The sequence below is a fragment of the Chinchilla lanigera genome, unplaced genomic scaffold (assembly GCF_000276665.1).
Source record: "Chinchilla lanigera isolate Chin_1 unplaced genomic scaffold, ChiLan1.0 scaffold00131, whole genome shotgun sequence".
In the NCBI taxonomy this organism is placed as follows: domain Eukaryota; kingdom Metazoa; phylum Chordata; class Mammalia; order Rodentia; family Chinchillidae; genus Chinchilla; species Chinchilla lanigera.
In genome coordinates this window covers 2,277,371-2,291,424 of record NW_004955532.1, presented here as the reverse complement: position 1 = coordinate 2,291,424, position 14,054 = coordinate 2,277,371, and the positions used below count along the sequence as shown (strand labels likewise).

The window sequence follows — 14,054 nt, the reverse complement described above, 5'->3', positions numbered from 1 at the left end:
CTCGCGGACGCTGTCCTGGCGCTTCTAGCTGCGTCGCGAAACTTCCCCGCGGTGCCCCCGCTTCCCCCGACCACCCCGACGGGGCAGGGCCAGGCCTGCGGGACCGGGGGCGGGGCGAGGGTCCGGGCCTGCCGGCGGACTGCCCTGCCGCTGTCCGGCTGAGCCGGGACCTGTGACCCCTGCCCAGCAGAGTTGGAGGCGAGCATCAGCCCCGCGGTTTCTCCCGGGTGGAAACCTGCCGCTTTCAAGTCAGGGCTGGGGGCACCTCCACGCCTGTCTTTTGGGGGTCTTTTCTTTGAGGGGGGCTGGATGCACAGGGTGCGAACACCTTGCTGTGATCAGTGTTGCGGGTTCTCAGCCTCCCCACCCCACTTGAGGGCAGGATCCCTCGCAGAGCCCAGTTGGGAGGTGAGGGGCCTGGGGTTGGGACAGGGGTGAGTGGGGGGAGCACCCCGCCGGCCTCTGCTGCTGCTCCCCCTGCCAGCAAGGTAATAGCATCTCCAGCTCCGCCAGCCTCTGCTGGTGCTTGTGGTCCTTCCGAGCCTCCTCACCCTCCTCAGGAGCCCGCAAACTCGGCCAGCTGTGTCTGGGCAGCGAGTGGGTATGCGGTGTGTGTGCCCCTTAGTATGGAAGTATTATCAGGAACACACTGCTCCTGATACCGAATGTCAGTGCGGAGACACCCCTTTGGGACGTAGTGACCACCCTGCCTCTGCTTCCTGTCCCCGGCTCTGAGGAGCCACCTGTCCCTGCGCTCTGTCACCAGTGTCTTGGCCTAGGGTCTGGGGCATGAGGACTGGGGCTGCCGTGGCCAAGGGGAAGAGGCTGGCCTCAGCCGGCTGCATCGTTAGAGCAGTCCTACCCAAGGGTGAGGGCCCCTGGTTCCACCGCAGAACCTGCCGGCTCCGGCTTGTACGCTCTTCCCGATGAGGAAAAACAAAACTCGGGGAAGGCACCGCTCTGAGTCTGTCTCCCTGCGTCTTTCTCTCCTTGCACAGCCGGCTTTGCTCAGGCGGGTGATCACTTGTCAAATTACAGGTGCCACACGGACGTGTCCTCTGTCAGCCGTGTGGATTGTGTGTGCGGCGGGGGTGGGGGGTGGACGGGGAGAGGAGAATGGTATGGAAGTTTAGGGTCAGTGGGCACGTTATTGTCTTTCATTTGCCGTGATGGAAATGGACTTAAGCCACAGTGTTTAAACAAGAGCAGAAGCGCTATTTTTTTGTTGTTCCTTTTTTCAAAGTCAAGCCCAAGCTAAGCCGTAGTTATTTTTTTCCTAGCTGTTTCCTGGCTCCTTGAGTGAAGGTTTAAGTAGACGTCCCTTTCTGACCTCACTCTCCTTCATTGCAACCCGCAGTTGTTCACATGGCTTCTGGGCCTGCACCAGTCTCCCCTAGAAGGCCAGTGTCAGACCCTGACCAGCATGGACACCTGTCCCTCTGTCTTCAGCCTGGAGATGGTGAGGCGGGTGTGACGGCCGTGGCACATTTACAGCTGGACGCTCTTCTCTTGATATAGCTGGAGCTAATTTGAGGGTTTGGGACATGCGTTGCAAGCCATAATTAGGGAGTGGGAGTAGGGGGTGGGGCAGGGCAACTGGGGGGGTAGGGGGTGGGGCAGGGGCAGCTCTGAGGGTCCAGGGAAGGTGACTAATGCTGTGATATCTCGCAGGGTTTGCTGTGACAGCCAGCGCCCTCCAGCTGCCCTGAACCCACAGATGCAGATGTTTATTGATCCTTAGAGAAAGGAAGGGGGGGAGTCTTGAGGGTCCCCCCTCCAGGACCACAGCTGGTTGAACGGACATAAAAGGCTGAGGCTGACATTGGGGCCAGAGGGCTCTGTGGAACTCCGGTGTCCTCCTGAACCTTCTCCCAGTGCAGCATGGCCAGGATGACTCTGCTAACAGGTGGATTTCCGAGGTGGAGAGCAGGTCCCTCACTCCCACGGCTTGGAGGTGATCACCCCTCCCTGAGGAGGGGCCCTATGCCCAAGTAACTTCCTCATTAGTATCTGTCGTCATGCACGGGCCTGCCATGCAAGCAGCTGTGTTTTAAGCAAGTGCGCGTTCGGGGTCTGGTGGCTGTTATTTCTGAATCGCGGTGGCAGCATGGCTCTCTGCCCGCCAGGTGAAATGGACCGGTGCAGCAGCCAGACTGAGAAGGGCAGAGGAGTTCCTGCTGGAGCGGGGATAGGACTTCCATTCTAGGGAGAGGGCCTCCCTCTTCCCACCCAGGTCAGGGGTACAGAGCAGCAGCGGCGGTGTGCGTATGGCGGGTGTGCCTGTGTGTGTGCTCGTGTTGGGGAGGACAGTCGGTGCGTACTCCCTTCTACCTGCTCCCGCCTGCTTGCAGCTCTGCCCACCGCGCGCTCGTGCCTGGCGCTGCTGTGAGGCAGCCCTCGCTGCTCTCCACCCTGCGCTTCCTCTCCCCTGCCCCCTGCTCTTCGCGTTTTCATCGCTTTTGTCCCAGCACCTTGCCTGTTCCTCTCACCAGCCTGTGTCCATCCTGCGCTGCCTGCCCCTTTGTCCTCTCCCTTGGCTGTCCCTGCTCTCTGGTGTCCCTGGGCTTCTCTGACCCCTGCTCTGTGGAGTGCTGGCTGAGTGCAGGGTGCAGCGTGGGCTGAGCTGCCTGCCCATCTGGCCATTCCAGTAGTGGAGGAGGCCAGTGCCTCCCTTCCTCTGGGGGTGATGGGGAGCTGTGAGGGGCAGATTCGTGATGGCCAGGATACATTGGTGCTCCTTCCCGAGCAGACACGCGGGGAGCAGTGCCGCGACGGGGCATGCGTCAGTCTAGCTTTGGTTAATGGTGGGTGACGTGCGTCTGTCTGGGCCTTGGAGCCCCCGTCTCCACCTCCCCATTGCTCTGCCCGTTGGAGGGAGGCAGCATTCCACGCCTGGGTCCCCCATCTTCCCAACAACCTGCCGCAGCTTTTGCAGGAGGGAGGGGGAGGCTTCGCGGCCCGCCGCCGCCACAGGAATGCAGCACTGCCAGGTGCTCACAGCCTTCCTGGTACAGAGGGTCTTTGAAGAGACCCTTCGCCGCCGCCCCTCAGCCCCACTCTTAGGGGGTTCCTCCTGCTGGCCGGCTCTGTCAGGCTCAGCCCCGAGAGGGAGGAGGCCCACGTTAAGATGAGGCCCCTCGGCGTTGCGAGTGCCTCCCTCCAGATTGCTTGTCACATGCATGTCTCCGGTGATGCTGGCCCCACAGTGGAGTGAGTTCTTCTGCACCCAGTGCTGCCCCCTGCTCTGCCTGGGCGCAGGTAGGCACCTCCTGCTCCTGGCTCCTCAGACATGTATGGACAGACACCGCCAGCCCCTGGGAGGCGGCAGTGTGGGGACGTAAGTGTCAGGTGTAAACCTCGTGTGCTCAGACTTTGACCTCCGGAGCTGACCCACTCCATTGCGATGACCTTGGCTTAATTTCTCCAACTGAGGTGCTAAAGTCATCTCAAGAGGCTGGTGGGAAGAAATAATGGGGAGGGGTGGCCTCTGGGGTGCAGAGAGGCTCCCTGAGCACAGCACAGCCACAGCCGCTGTTCACAGCAGCGTCAAGCCCAGATGCCACGCCACAGGCCCTTGTCGCCAGTCTCCTCTTGACCCTCCGCAAGCCAAGTGCATTCTTATCTCCCTGCTCTGTGCCACCACTCATCACTGGTGCCTGCTTTTCTTTACGCACATCTTTTGGAGGCCTCTCTGCTCCCAGCTCTGGGTATACCACCTGCTCTGGCTATTCCCAGCCACACGAGATGCCATGTTACTATCTTGACCTCAGATCCCCTGAATGTACCCATCCTACAGATGGGCAGACTGAGACTCAGGAAGATGAAAGGACCTGTCCCAAGCCCACAACTGCTGGAGGAAGGACTGGGAGAGGATTGTTCTGTTAGACGTGTAGCTGCCCTGCTAGGAGGCCAGAGACATCTGGGCCCAGGAAGGAATGTGTGTGTGGGGCAGGGTAGAAACCTGAGTCGGAGTGGAGGAAAATGAAGAGGCCTAGGCCATGGGAGGTGGCAGTGGGGCCCAAGTGAGCTCCCCACTGTAACCTTTCCTGCCCCGTCCCTCATCCCTCCTCGGGTCTGAGGCAGTCACAGAGGCCGCCCTTCTCTGCCCCACCAGCCGAGGGTTGTCTGTCTGCCAGTAGTCATGGGCCAGGCTGCTAGGCAAGGCACTGAGCTGCGGGGAGAGGCGGTCTCCATCTCCAGATTCCAGTATGATGCTGGAGGAAAGGTCACGGGGTCGGGTTCTGAGTCTCTTCTTGGAAACGTGGAGCTGGACTCTCTCTGCAGTGTTGCCTGGCCCAGGGACATCAGCAAACTCAGACCTTCTAGGTGCCTGGCGTTGGTGGGCCTGGACAGGATTGGTGGGGTTGGGTGGAGGTGGGGGATGAGCCAGGGCTCTTGAGGGCTTGTTGCCATCTCGGGGGCAGCTGGAGTTCAGCAGCCTACAGGGTAGCGTCCCATGGGACACTTTCTGTTTCCCTTCCAGCTGCCCCCACGGTCACTGTGGGGAGGGGCTCTGCTCACCGCTGGCTTGAGCCCCACAGCCTACTGGGGAGATGGTCTTCATGTCAGGTTTATTTTTTCCTGGTGCCTATCTAAACAAGAAGCTACAGAATCAATATTCGTATTCCCAGAGGGAAGGGTATGTGTGGTTTTTGCTTTTTTTCCTTTCCCTTTCTTTCTTGTCCTGTGTAACCTGAAGAGCCATCTGTGCTGCTACGTCAAGGGAGAGATGGGGTGTCACTGCAAGTGACCACAGAGACTGAGATGCCCCCAGGAGCAGCGTCAAGCCCAGATGCCACGCCACAGGCCCTTGGGGGGCCTGTGGAGCTTGGGGATCCCCACAGCTGTCTCTTGGGGCTCCCTAAAGGAGTGGAGTGTTCTGTCCTTCAGGTTCACACAAGCTGAGCCTCACGTCGTGTGGGTGAACCCTGCCCTGCCTCTGTGGGATGCAGGCTACTGGCTCGCTGTCCCCATGCCCCGCCTGGCTCACTTCATCTGGGCCCTGCAAGACTTTCCTTCTGCACCTGGCCTGGTCTGCTCTCCCTGCCCCCAGTCACTGACTAGGTGCCGGTGCCGGTGCTGGTGCCTGAGCCTGACGACGGTGGGACCTCACAGACTAGGAGACCGAGACCATGCCTAGCTGGGATTAAGTGGGGGACGCTGCCCGTGGAGGCCCTGAGGGTTCGCACCTTGCATCGAGGGCCCTCTGTCAAGGGCAAGTGCAACCCAGTCTTCTCAGCTGGAGAGTTGGCTTGGTGACCTTGGCAGAACGCATCCTCCCCTGGGCCCGGTTTCCTGTTTCTAGGGTCCTCTGACTGACATTCCAGGGCCCTGAGAGGGAAGGTCTTCTGCACTCCGCCCCAGTGGGGTGAAGCCTGACCTTATCTGTGCAGGTGTGCGGGCGTCTAGCCTCCCATAAGGGCCGGTGGCTATACTTTAGGTTCCTTGGAGCTGCTTTTCAGGCTGACCCACTTTGAGCTCAGATTAGCCTAATTGTTAAGCAGAGAGGGAGGGGAACAGGAAGTCTTTCTCACTGGTCATTAACCATCTCTCCCCACCTTGGAAGTGGTACTCGTCAAACAAAGGGCAAGCGATAGGATGAGAAGGGTGAGAGTCACCCCGCTCTGTCTGTCCCTTGCACACCCTCTTAGAGTCAGGGCCCCCTGCTTGCATCTTGACGGCTTTCTTCCCAACTGGCCATTTCTTTCTGAGTGAGCCCCTCTTGGCGGGCACTGAGACTCTGCCACACTCCCCTGAGCTGCATGGCTGCATGACCTTGGGAACGGGCCCAGCCTCTCTGGGCTTTGGAGCCTTATCTGTAAGACGAGGTTCTCATGCTTGGGAAGCTCGTGGGGTTGGGATGTGACAGGTCATGAGGGAGCAGCCTGGCCCCGAGGAGTGAGTGCAGAGGGCCCATAAGCCCTGACGGGGTCTTAGAAGGCTCTCAGTCCAGTAGTGCCTGCGTTCTGTGTGCCAGCCACCTGCCTGTAGCACCCAGGCCCTGCAGATACCTGGGCTCACTTACAGTTTCTAGCACTTTCCTCTAGTGCTTGGCTCTTGCCTTGTACGTGTGTGTGTTTGCACATGGGTGTGTGGGTGTGTGCACATGCTTGTGTGCATGCCCACTTGTACACAGGAGGAATAGGTGTGCATGTGTGTGCTAGCACACTGCACACGTGTAGGATATGTGTACACGTGTGCTTGTGTATACACAGGTGCACATGTGTGCGTGTGAATTTGAGTGTGTGCATGTGCTTGTTTATTGTGTGTGTGTGTGGTGCTGGCACATGACAGTTTATCTCTGCAGCCAGAGCACTCTCACAGTGCCCACCTTCCGTACCTACCTTTGATGTTAATGCCAGGGCTTGCTGGGCCAACGCTAGCAGTGGTAAATAAAGCCTCCTGGTCGTTAAGACGTGTGTTTTGCAAACTTTTATGTCAGGAACTGCCTGAGTTAAGGCTGAGCTACGAAGTTCGATCATCTACCAACTGGCACAGTGACAGTCTGGGAAGGAAACACACAGAGGCTGTGTCCTTAAAATTCAAATGTTTGCAAATTGAATGGTATTTAGATTTGCAGGAGGACTTGGGACTCAGAAGCTCTGTGAGTCCTCTGTGAAGAGAAGCATCTTTACAAACAGCCCTCTGGGTGGAAGGTCTGCAGCATGGGCCTGCAGGTCCGGGTCAGACAGAGTAGGAGAGCCTTGCTGTGTGACCGATGGGTGCCCCTCTCCAAGTGGGCACTGAAGGGCAGGAGCATCTGCAGTGGGCTTGGGGTCCCTCCCCCTGCAAGACATCCGTGTGCTCAGCAGGTATGGTCTGGAATGTCCAGGATTTCTGCTTAGTGATCCCTGCTTGTTCTTCTGTTAGACCATCTCCAGGTAAGGCTACTTTTTTGTCTCAAGTTCTCAGGAGCACAGGTGTCTGGGTGCCCTGTGCCGGGCTGACCCCTGGAGCTGTGCAGGTCCTGGTTGGTGGGCCCTGATATCAGAGGACTGTAAGTTGTGCTTTGCTGACCTTCTAAGGCCTGTCTGTCGCCAGTGTGGGACCGGCCCGAGGCCCTGGGCGTTTGGAGTAGGGGCTTCTGTAAAGGGAGGGTACAAGTGGCTGTGAGGAGCTCAGGGGTCCAGAGGCTAGGAGTGGTTCTTTCAGGGGGAGGGAGCCTGCGCCCATCTCCTTGGGCGCTGTGGGCCTTGGATAGGAAAAGACGTATCGGCCACAGAAGCTCTGGGGGCCCACATGTCCTCATCACATAGACAGGGAAACTGAGGCCCAGGGTGAAGGCCCCACACTTGTACTGGCTGCCCACACTCTGCAGGCAGAGCCCAGTCCCCAGCCCTGGAGCTCAGTACGTGCTGCCTGGAGGGTGACCCCCTGTGCGGCCTTGCTCGCATGTGCCGCACAATTATTTCCCTTCAATAAAAACATCCAAGCACAAGGGGAGGGGCAGGTTGCGGTCTGCCTGGCAAACCTGCAGAGCAGCGGGCTCAGCGATGTGCATCCCCAGCCCCCCGGGCTTTTGTGGAGCCACACCTGCTGCCAGTGTCTTTGTCCCTGTGCTTTTCCAGTCACCAACACTTCCCTCGGGAAGGACAGCTTTGTCCCCAGGCAGGGTGGGCACAGATTGGCAACGACTTCCTGAGACAGGGAGAGACCCGGCTCTGCCTCCAGTTTCGAGCTTGATGTGGCATTTGAGTCTTGGTAACTTCCTCCCGCAGCCCATGTTCTCTGTCTGGCGCCACCTGAAATGCTGCATTGGGAGCCTTAAAGGTCAGGCATGTGCCACCACCGTTTCCAACAAACAAACAGCACAACCATCCGCCCTCGCCCAGCCCCCAGCTTCATTGGTTAGAAATGAGCCTGCGCCAGCGAGAGCTGCCCTGTGCACCCAGGACCTTTGCTGAGACGCTTCTCCTCTCTGTGAGCTGAGCCCTGTGAGTCTTTCCCTCTGTCCGGCCCCACCCCTTCTGCAGTGTCTCTTAGTGAGGGTTATCTGTGACCACCCTACCTTTGGCCTTTAATCACCAGGCGTCCCTCTACCAGACTGAGCTGCTCAGCCTGAGTATGGGACAGAAAGGCGCCCTGAACATGCCCTCCCCTGGCCCCCCACCCAGCAGCCTCTCCTGCAGCCCTGTGCCCCTTCTCCAGCGCTGCACCCCTCCTCCAGCTCTGAGCCATTTCACAGGAGCCCTTGAGGAGTAGGCACTGAGCTGACTGTCACCCCCTCAAAAATTGAATACGCAGAATATATTTGGCTGTACAGAAGACAGGTTCTTCTGTGCACACCTTGGCAACCCAACGTGAAGCTTTTCCCCCACATTTAGACCCTTCTCTGGCTCACAGGGAGTCAGAGATGGGTGAGTGTTGGGCTGTGAGTGAGAACCAAGTCCTCCTGTGCTCTGCTCGGCTGGCCTCACTTTTGGTGTGGTTCTTGACCTTGCTGACTTCCCTTATGACAACAAGATGGCTGCCACAGCTCCAGGCATCATGTCAGACCCAGACATCCGGCGAGGGGGAGGTGTTTCCTCTGGGTTTCTCTTACCAGAAGAAGAAACCTTGCCCAGAAGCCCCCAGCCTAATTTTCCTCACACTTCATTGGCTAGCACTGGGTCACATGTCCATTCTAAACCAATCACCGGCAACGGAGAAGGTACACTATGATTGGCCGAGGCTAACCAGGATTTACCCTTGAGCTGAGGATGGGGTCACCTTGGTGCTGGAGGTAGAGATTCTGCAGACTTGGGTTTTGTTAGCAAGAAGGCGGGAGTGATAGCGAATGTGGAAATGGAGATGGTGTCTGCTGTGGGTCAGACAGGAGGCATGAAGTTGAGGGTGGAGGCTGAGGAGAACGCAGGAAAGGAGCCGCCGAGGAGGGGAGGGTGGCCATTGTGAGGGAACAAGGAGGTACTGTTGTTTGCCCAAAACAGCGTCACTTCAGCCGGGGCCCTGGGTGGTGTATTCCACGCATACTAGCCAATGAAGTCAGGCCATTTGTGTGCCCATTTCACAGACAAGTAAAAATGAGACTCAGCAGCACAAAGCGATGCTGACATCTCACAGATGGCCGGTGGTAGAGGCAGGATCCCCAGCTGGGACTGGAGCATCTGGTACTGTCCCACATAGCCTTTCTTCTGCAGCCCAGCTCCCCTGGTCAGCCCTGGCCATAGGTCCCTCAGCTGTCCCCACACTCTTCTGTTGTTCCCTCATGTGTGTCCTGCTGCAAGGGCTGCTGCCTCCGATGAAGTCCTTGCGGGGGTTGTCTGGGGTACCTCTGGCTTTCTCTCTCAGCCTGTGGCTCCCCTGGGTCCCTGAGAAGCACCTGAGTTACTAGGAAGAAGAGGCTGTTGGCGCCAGTCCCTTCCCAGTACACCCTGCCTTCACCTGTGGGATGGTGTGGGTCATGGGAACTGTTGGTCCTGTTGACCTGTTTAACTCCGTGTGGTACAGATGGAGAAACGGAGGCCCACGGAGGGACACTGCTGTGAACTTCTCACAACGAGGCACAGCCTAGACCCAAACCCGGGGGACGGAGGGAGCAACCACTGCCCTCACGTTGCCATGCTATGCCAGTTGAGTTGATTACCCACCCCCTCCTCAGCCAGGCCGCAGGGCCGACTGTCCTGGGCAGCGGGAAGCGCTGCTTGGGCTGTCCGAAGACAAGGTAGGCCGAGTGAGCTAAGAGGACACTGACAGCAGGCCATGTCCTGCTGCTGTGGAGCAGGGCAGCTGACCTGGCGTCCTGGTCCGCAGCCGAGGACATAAGCCATGAGTGGGGCTGGAGGAGGGCCCACACTTTTCTGGGAGCTGCCCTGAGGCTTCCCTCTCTCTGGGCGAAGTGCAGCTGCAGGGTGTATAGTGGGACCGTATTTGTGCGTGCATATTGCGGAGAAGACTGGGGTGTCATTGGTCAGCTCTCCTGATGGCTGTGAGAAGGTCCATGCTCTGATGTGGCCATGTTACTGTGACCTGATGCCTAATCCTTCCTATTACTCTCTAGGCTCCATTCCCTGCACCAGTCCTGGGTCTGAGCTGGGCACAGTGTCCAGGAGTTGGTCAGCTAAGGGCATATATCTTGGAGTAGGTCCTGAGCTGACCTGCTCCTGGGTTCAGATGCTGCTCTGGGCACTCTTCCCCACTGGTCACGTGAGGGAAGACAGCGCTGTGAGCCAGTCCAGGGGCCGAGGAAGGAGCTTGTCCACTGGGCACACTCCTGCGTCCTCCAAGACCAGGACGTGCCTTTAGTTCGGGCCTACTTCCAAGGCCTTCTGCAAGTCGCCCCTGGGAGCTGGTGGCCCTGTCTCCCAGGGGAACACGGAGTGGAGAGGAAGGGCGGTCTGGACTCACCCCCACCCCCACCTCTCCACTTTCACCCTTCTTTCCCTCCTCACCACTCACTCCATTGCCCGCATCCCCTGGCCTTGCCTGCCTGCTGGGCAGGGAGTATTAGAGGGAGGGAGGCGTATGTTGGCCAGTGTGGGCCCTAGACACCCCAGGGGCTTGCAGAGCAGGGCCATGGGCCTCCCCTTGTCCCAGTCCGTTCCCGCCTCACCCTAGCCTCGGCCCTGCCCAGCCCCTGTGGGAGTCCAGGCAAGCCTCCTACACGTTCCTCTGAGCCTTGATGTCCTCGTCATTCCCAGCACTTTCCAGAGTGATGTCCTGCAGTTACTGGTGACGCTGCCACCCATCTGTGCAGCTGTCATCTCTGTTCTGCCTGGAAGCTGTTGTGTACGGCGCCCACACCTAGGGAGGTGGCTTCTGATAATTATAGGGAGCGGCTGGGGAGTGGGCACAGGAGCAGGTCTCTTCGCTCAGGACTGGATACCCACTGGTGAGCACCATCTCTGTACACGGGGACTTAAAAGGCACCTGTTATGCGCATGGAGGAGGCCTGGCAGAAGTTGGCTGGGCTGCAGGGGGTCCCGGCCACCTGCAGGCAGGACCCCTCTGTGGTCTGGCTGATCTCTGCTTGTCATTGGTGCTTGGCTGGGAGTCACTGTCCCCGGAAACCTCCTAACTCCCTGTGTAGGTCGGGGGCTCCTAGGCTATTTCAAGGCTCTGTATCCCGTCCCTGTCCTGCAGAAGCCCTTGCTGCCTGGCCAGCTGTCCACAGTGATGCCTCCTGCAAGCTATGCCTGCAACAGGACTGTCCTTGGCTAGAACTCCTGGCTGGGACCTGCCAGTGCTCAGTAAACATGGGCTGAGCAGGTAGCCCACGATCTGCCCAGGTGTGCGCAGACCAAGCTGGTCACAACTGTGCAAGCTGCGGCAGGCTTTTACGTGATGTGACACGGGGCCCTGAATGGCGTTGGCGTGGCTGCTGTTAGAATGCAGAGATCAGCACCACACACCCTCTGTGGCTCCCTTGCCGGGGGTTGTCTCCAGAGCTGCCTTGGGGAGGGAGGCAGCTGGGACCCAGGTACCCGAGGGTGTATTATTTAATCAGGTGGAGGCAGGGCCCAGACATCAGCATTTTTCTGGAGCCTTCCGGGTGAGCCAAGGTACAGAACTATGGCCTCGGGGTAGATGGGAAGGTAAATATAGGAGCCCCACTCTCTCCCCACAAGGGAGCACGACACTCAGAGGAGCAGGGTGGGAGCCTGAAGCACTGGCTCTGAGGAAGACTGACCATGGGACCTGGCTGTGCTGGCTCCAGATGTCTGGCATGTGGCCAGTGGCCAGCCCCCTTCCAGGGAGATCTTCTGGCTTGCTGAGAAGGCTGCCCCCTTCTTCCAGACAATTCCTCTGCGTTGGTTGATGCTTGCCCATGCCCTGCTTCCCCTGCCGACCATTCCATGGCCTTTAGGGCAGACACTGCCCCTTCCTTACCCCAGTCCTCACACCTGCCTATGTGTTGGGCACCGAGAGGGCTTTAGGGAGCTCCAAGTCTATAGGGGAGATGGACAGCGATGCAGATATGGAAGTGAGGGTGAGTAAGGAGCCCTGCGCAGCCAGTGCCCCTGAGACCTCCTGCGCCAGGCCCCCATTGCCCTGGCTGGTCCCGTGGCCTTCAGCCTTTCCCTGTCAAGTCTGGGGAGGCCCTGGGGAGAGCATCTGAACCCACCTTCCCCTGATGATGAGCCACTGTTTGGGGAGCAGGCAAAGGGCCGGGGTGGGATCTGGGAGAGGCACGCAGCACCTCGAAGCCGTGCCTCCTAGCGTGCAGTATGCCTTGGGCATCGTGTGCCCCGTAGCCTGGCGTTCCTTGGCATGGAGCAGCTGGGGCCGGGGTGGAGGGGGGCAATCCCAGAGGCCATTAAGCCAAGTGATTTACACAGTTCCTAAGGCTTTGCTGGGGGCGATATATTTCACAGGTGATTTCCAGACTGCGGGGTATGGAGGAGGCCGTCACTCTAAAGTGAAGAAGGGTGGGGGCTTCCCGCGGCCGTCTGGAGGGGCCCGGCACTGTGGGCTTTGCTGTCCTCAGTGTGTATCTCCACACTATGCCGGTGAGCTTGCACCAGGGAGGGCCCGGGAAGGGGAGGAGCTGGAGATCACAAAGACAGCCCCGAATGTTACCTTGCGTGAGTCATTTTGTGCCTCGGTCACCTCATCTTTAAAGTGGGGTCTTATTTCCCATGTTTCATAGTGATGAAGATGGCGTTCGTCACCCAGCTAGCCTTTTCTGAGCACCTGCCATGTGCATGCCAGGCCCTGGTCTCCACAGATGTTCTAGTGACAGTTAATATGCAGGGTGGCTCCTCTCTGCCTGCCCATGGCCCTGGGGATGCAGATGAAGATGAGGCCTCTGGTGTGGCTCTTAGCCTATTCTCACTGTAGCAGTGGATCTCTTGCAGCCCACAGGGGATTTGTACTGCTGACAGACTGACTGCAGAGCATCAGAAAGTAACAGAAAATGCCAGGAAAATGGCAAGTCCCTTGTGGGCACTTGGGCAGCGTGGCACAGGGGGCCTCCCATCTACCTGTAGGAAGAGCTGGGCGCTGATGATAGCCCCAACCTCCAGGAAAGCCAAGCCCCAGTGCTGTCTGCGGCCCCACCCCAGAGATAAGATGGCAGGTGCCAGAGCACAAAGTGGGGGGGGTGCGCGGGCCGGGAGCCTCTGCAGCAGGGCCTGGTGTAAAGAGGGCAGGGTAGTGTCGCAGCATGAATGGAGGGCCGAATGCAGTCACTTCGGTGACACAGAGCCCCTCACTGCCAGGTGTACCCCTGCCTGTTCCTTCTGGAGAGCGCCTGGAAGGCAGAGGGCGTCGGTTAAACCCCACTTTCTGCAAGGCAAGCAGTCAGGAGCCCTGTGCCAAGTAAATGTACAGAGAAGATGGGCAGCTGCCCTGAGCCTGCTTCTCTTGCTTGAGCGATGAGGGACAGCCTGCCCTGCTGCCTTTCACACGGACTTAGCTTGAGGATGTGTGAGCTGCGCTGACCCCGCCCCCGGCATGTGTTTCCCACCACTGCAGCACCTCTAAGGCCAAAAGTTGTGGGGGTGGCACAAGGACCTGGACTGGGTCGCCCTTGGGCGTCAGGCAGGCAGTGGACAGGTCTGTGGACTTGGTCGTACAGGCTGGGTCCCCGGGAAGTCCTAGAGCCTCCAGAGGCTCTTACTAGTTCATCCCACAGCAGTCTTGGGAGGGGATCACGCAGAGGCCATGCTGTGTGGTGCTGGGGAGAAAGGGCCGGAAAAATGGGAGGTAGGTTGCATTCTACCTGGGTGAGTAGTGTCAGAGTGAAAGTCACAAGAAAAGAGACCTTGGGCTGGGGATTTAGCTCAGTGGCACAACACCTGCCTGGCAAGTGCAAGGTCATGAGTTCGATTCCCAGTACCAGAAAAAAAATGAGAAAACAAAACAAAGCAAAACAAAGACCAGAGACCTTGAGCAAAGCCCAGAAGGAGAGAAGGGCTGGGGATTTAGCTCAGCGGCATAGCACCTGCCTGGCAAGCACAAGGTCATGAGTTCGATTCCCAGTACCAGAAAAAAAAATGAGAAAACAAAACAAAACAAAAAAAAAGACCAGAGACCTTGAGCAAAGCCCAGAAGGAGAGGAGGGCTGGGGATTTAGCTCAGCGGCACAGCACCTGCCTGGCAAGTGCCAGGTCATG

General features: G+C 58.5%; 1 protein-coding gene across 12 annotated transcripts in view; it reads left to right on the top strand.

The window, feature by feature from the left end:
* Positions 1-7,915: 7,915 nt before the first annotated feature.
* Positions 7,916-14,054, top strand: part of Cacna2d2 (calcium channel, voltage-dependent, alpha 2/delta subunit 2) — a 119,981-nt gene continuing 113,842 nt past the window's right edge. For 10 of the 12 annotated variants that reach the window (XM_005410284.2, XM_005410281.2, XM_005410283.2 and 7 more), the window contains exon 1: positions 7,917-7,934. The gene's annotated coding sequence lies outside the window, so the exon portion shown is untranslated. Of the gene's footprint in view, positions 7,935-14,054 lie in introns of all 12 variants that reach the window. The other 2 variants (XM_013507591.1, XM_013507588.1) reach the window with 1 other exon arrangement.